Raw genomic sequence first — 6,216 nt, 5'->3', positions numbered from 1 at the left:
GAGAGTTATTGACAGCTGTGTCTATCTTCAGTCCAATTTGTTATTTTGTTACATGTATAGTGACGTCATATATGTATAATCTCATTATTATGTTTGCTATTCTGATCATTTTCCAGGTTTCTCACCTTTGAAGTCGTTAATGTTTGACCCAGAACATAAAAGATAATGAGAATCTATCTCTCGATAACCTGGTGACATATTCCAATTTGACCTTGACCTACTTGAACGCATTGACCTACAAACATGTGTTTAATTATACGTGTAGTGGAAAAAAGTCCAAAGGGTATTTCACAATCGCACAAAGAAATAATGAAACCACAGAGGACTCCCTTGAGTTATCACAGCTGTTGATCAGACAGCATTGATTTCGACCTTATCTGGTTAACTTGTGTAAAGCACATCAAACCCTTTTTCAAAAGGATTATATAGTTTTCTTCCGTAATTCCGACTTTGAATGTTGTTATTATGATTTATATATAATTGTTATGCGTTGTAAATGTTAAGTGTACATGTTAGCTGCGTCATACTCAAACAAATTACGTCAAACCTAAACAAAGTCGATAAGAATCGAAATATTGCTGTGAGGCAAAAAATACATCATTAACCTGAATCCGTTTATGACACAATTGCCGATTCTAGCGGACATATATCGTTAATTTATAAATTTACATAAAAACAAAATTATAGACATCATAAATAAGGCTTTACTTCACATGTAATATTGATTCAGAAACAATTACTTTCTCTATTTCTTTGAGATTTTATAATTATCGACAACTGCGTACTTTTTTTCTTGGTTGTGTTATTTCGTATATAGGAACATTTCTATATAATTCGATTATCGTATCATGTTTATCTTGGTAGTAAACTTGTAAAGTCGCTCGTCATGTTATATTATAATACCTTACCGATGAATCACAGTCACTGATTGGTCAACAGACGTCACGTGTTAGGGCTACAAAACATCGTACATCCATCTGAACATCATGTTCAAAAATCATGTTAAATTCCAGTCATTACGTTACACTTGTATTCTGGCGCGAGATAAACTTTTTTTCAGTATAATAAACAATGGGAAATATGACATGCCTTGGGTAAACAAATCGTCATGTCGCCCTACCGCCAGTGCAATATATATTAGACGTTAATGCTTGACCCAGAATGACAAAGATAATGAGAATTAAGCCTTCTATAAATGGTGATGATCTTGATATGACCTTGACATACTAACATTTAAGTATTGAATGTGTGCCCCAGAATAACATCGATAATGAAAATTTAGCCCTTAACATCTTTGTGACATATCTTAATTTGACCTGGATCTTCTTGCATGTCTTGACCTACTAATAATATAGTATCAAGTATACGTGTAAAGCACACCTTTAAATGATACTTCATGGAATCACAAAGAATAGATTAATCAGAGCCAGCCTTAGGACGATCACAGCTGTTGACAAAATTAATTCAAGTCTTATATGGCCATACATGATTTACTTGCATAGAAAAATATACTAAACTCTTCTTTCCAAGGGATAAAATAGTTTTCATCCGTAATAATGGCTTTGAAATTTGTTCAGATTTCTTAATGAATATATGACAACGATATCTGAAACCGTAATAACGATTTATAAACAACTTAAACTGATAATAAGAATGATTATAACTATAACTAATAAATTCATAAAAAAAATAATTAAAATTTTGAAAACAAAGTGTGATAAGTAATTTGTGAATAGTCGTTAGTTATTTTTTGTTTGATTGTTTTTTAAGTCTCCTCACTGTGGTTTGTTTCTTAGATATTTGCCTGTTTTAGTCTGATAAGTTGCTTACCTCAGAACTCAAGCACTTTTTATTCAGAATATACTGTGACTGTGATGCATTTTGTTATTTACTAGACCCAATTCTTGTGGATAATAAACACTGTAAATGAATGTGGATGTTTTCCCCGACAGTCAAGTCGATATTATATAGCATATGGTGTACCGGCAATACAGAAGCTCGTCATCCAGATTTATCAAACAAAAGAAAAGTCGTGGACATCTGAGACACATTTGCATCATTTACAATTGATATCGATTGGAAGAGATTGCTTTCGATGACTCGAACTTTTTTAGCCAACATGTACTATCAGTAAACAGGTAAACGATAGAATAGATAAAAGTTTAGTATATGTCAATTAATATGAGATACCAAGTAATAATAACCCCGTTTTCTTACAGGCTTTATGCTTAAAACAAGAAATAAATAATTAAGCAGAGAAACAAACAAAAATAGATAAATAAATAAATAAAAAAATAACGTTCATCTGGGTTCGGATACAGAATGAAACAAAAACATGAACACTATATATTGGTAAATCAGGTCCTTGTCGTAAGCCAGTGATTTTATAAATTGCCCTTAGTAATCTATGAAGAGTATTGGGTTCCATCAAATCTGTGAATTCAGAAGATTTTTGAAATCCGCCCCTTTGCCCCTAGTGGTCGGTCAGGACCAATATGGATATGATGTTGAAATACTATCTTAGGCTAATAATTCTAACCAAGTTTGACTGATTTTCTATGAACAATGACCAGATAATGCCTAAACTATATACTACTGTATAAACTGCATTTCCTACATAAACTATAGTAAACTTGATCCCCTCCCTAGGGAGAAACATGAGATCCCAGGGTCATATAATTCACACTTCTGTAAAGGACCATAATGACTTTCCATCAATGAAGAGTATTTTTGAAATTTTAGTCAATATTACACCTTTTGGCCTCTTCCACTCCCCCTGGGGGTTGGGGACCATATAATTCACAACATTGGTTTGTCTTATGCTTTTGAAGGTTTGTGCAAAATTTTAATGAAATTGCTTCAGCAGCTTTGGAGAGGAAGTCCAACATGTTAATTGTTTACAGACACACGACGGACGACGCACAACGGCGGACAAAAGAAAAGGTCACTTGAGACTTCGTTTCAGGTGACCTTAAATACAAAAAAAAAAATAATAAAAAATACCCCTCCCACCTAAAAAAAAGAGAAAAAAAAAACAAAAACAAAAAAACAAAAACAAAAAAGAAACAAAACAATAAATCAATCATAATAATACCCTTCCCTCCTAAAAAAATCAATCATAATAATAAGAGAAGAGAAAAGTCCACTTGTATGTATGATTTACATGTAACTATATTTCCCGTTAGATGGTGTTTGAAGAATCATCGGCAGCTGTGCACATCTTCCACTGACTTCGTTCTTTTGTATAAATATGACGGTATTAATTCTGTCTAATCCCATGTGATTGCTATCCTGATGACGTTAACGTCTGACAATATGATATTTGTGACCTCAATAACCTGTGACCTTATTGATTTGACCTTGACCTACTAACATGTTTTTATTTCCATGTCAACCTTTGAAGAAACACCATGCTCTAATATAGAAATAGTTAAAATAGAGAGTGAGTCTTTGATTTCACACAACTGTTGATTAGATAAAAACCATATTTCAACCTTACCTGAACATAAATTACTTCTTGACAAAATGCGTAAAAAATATCAAACTCTTTCTGAGTGATCATGTAGATTTTATCCGTAATAATATATTTCCTTTTATTCCAATGTATTATAAACATTTCATATAAAAATAATATCGAAATTCGCAATAACAATTTCTATACTCAAAATTACAAAACTATTGTAACGTGATAAGGACTTCCATATTTGTTATAACTATTTCAACAACTGAATTAGTCGTGATTAGTAAAAGCTTTGTTTCGGTGGCGATCCTTTTCAGCCTCCGCATAGCTATTTCTTTGTTTATCTATTCATATATTAGATGCTTACCGTTTCGTTTTGAAATGCTATATAGACTTTACAATGACCCAAGACACCCTACATAAAAAAAACTGTTACTGCTATGTGCTTTGTTACTTACTAGATCGCATTATACCTATATATTGTGTTGTGAATGAGCAAACACAATATACAGTTAGTAGACGTGAATGTTTTCCCTTACATTTCAGTCGATATTATAGTATATGGTGTACCAACATTACAATTAGTAAACAAGAGGTCTTGAAGGGATCTTGGCGCCCACCTAAGAATGATTTATATCTGGAAATGGACAGAGGGATCTTTTCTCTATTATAAATCTTCAACTACAAACTTCCATAAGAAATTTGAGAGGGATCGCTTCATTACTTTCTGAGAAATAGCGGTAACAAATTTGAACTATCAAAATACAAGATAGCTCCCTTCAGTACTTTCTGAGATATAGTGGTAACAAACTTCAACTGTCAAAATCGACGATGGCGGCATGCACCAAATATGCACATAGCCAAGAGATTACTCGAAGACGTGTATTCTTGGTATCGGTTTGCTGAGTTCAACGGCCTATCAACAGCGGGGTGATGCAAGGACGTGTGTCAGGTTCATATGGTTGAGGAATACTGAAGTAAACAGAGGTAAACCACCGACCACCTGTCAGTACCTGGTAACTGTTCCACACGGGATTTGAGTTTTAGGAGTTCGATTTTGAGGTGCATAGGTATAAACATGTTTACTTTGATAAAATGCTGAATACAGACGGAGGATTCGAACTCGCGTCTTAGAAGCTGAGGGCCTGTGATAAAAGCACCGCGGTTTTTATTGATTGCTCGTTGTTATATTTTCGTAAATGATTCTTCTTAAATTTAAACAGAATTCGCGCTTATTAGCCTTTTTGTTTATTGAATTTGAAATGTTGTAAAATTTCTTCCAAGTCTATGCGTTTATATTCAACAACCATTCTGTCTTTGAAACAATTTTATGACTTGAACAAGTAGATTAATATGTTGTTGGATATCATTGTTATGCTGCACTGGAATTATTGCCGATGACCTATTATTACGCCTGTACTTCTTGACGGACAGGAAATAATAGACAAATATGATTTTTGCCATATTTATACAGTAGTTTTGGTTTACGCAACATGTGTGTTATACATTCGTAAATTATTCTCAAATCAAATGCAAAACAGACGCAATACAAACGCTGAACTCAATATGCATTCGCGACAAATTATTTTAGTTCGTGATCTCAACGTCATAGGTACGCTATACATTCGTTTTACACACTATTCCAGTTCGCCGTAAAACCCAGTCAGTTGCGAATATCAACAAATAACAGCGGATATACAGCGCATATAATAAGCATGTATTGAGTATATATTGCGTATGTCAGCAATCAAAATTATGTGCAGTTCAAATATCTGGGAACGGAAAAACACGCCATTGCGGATAATTGCGGACGTGTGCGGATGTTGGGCGACACTGTTATAGACTTAAGTTTGTGTCATGATCCTGGGGCAAGGATATACATACAAAATATGTGTAATGACATTTTCATGGTAAAGCTCATTATTGTTAAAAATCACAATTCATAAGGACTCCATCAAAATAACATTATTTATTAGTCAAATACAAAACAATCAACTCTGACATTGTAAACGCACTTATTTTACCGGCAGTTTTGTTTGAGTGCCTTTCATATTATCACAGACCAATGCTTTGAACCCCATTCGGTGTTTTCTTTTAATCTTGGTATAAGACTATTTTGGTATGTATAATCTAAATAAAAGGCTAGTATATGCATTACCAGTTAGCTTTATTACAAAGTAATAAGGACAACGTTTAAATACTGTTGTTTCATCAGCCCTATATTTATGTCTTGTATTGTACATATATTCATTGAATAGCATAAATGTTTAACTCTTTTAGAGCCCATATCTTAAATTTCACTTTTTTTAACCTTCTGTTTTATCTTTTGCTTCCCCACCTTCCCTTCGTAAGGGGCGGGGCTTTTTAAATATATATTTTGGCTCCTGTGAGGGGCGTTGCCTTCAGATATATTTTTGCTCTTCTGGTATATCTTAATTTTTAATATTAAAACTGTTCAACCAAAATATCGAAAACATTTTAACTCTTAACTCTTTAACTCTTCATTAGTTTAAACTATTGCAATGGCGGTGTTATAAAACAATCCTTTGATGTCACTTCTTTTATTCTGATACATTTGATAACATATGGATATGACAAGTTTTCCTATAATTATTAAATACACATTGTTAAAGATGATCCACCGCTAACAAATGGTAATTTTTCACTATCAAAAACATGAGCAGACGATTTAGTATTTTTCTTCAGTTGCAAAAGTTACTTACTTTACACCATTACCATCATTGAAAAAGATTTAG

The sequence above is a fragment of the Argopecten irradians genome, chromosome 15 (assembly GCF_041381155.1).
Source record: "Argopecten irradians isolate NY chromosome 15, Ai_NY, whole genome shotgun sequence".
Classification (NCBI taxonomy): Eukaryota; Metazoa; Mollusca; class Bivalvia; order Pectinida; family Pectinidae; genus Argopecten; species Argopecten irradians.
This window is presented reverse-complemented; position numbering follows the sequence as displayed.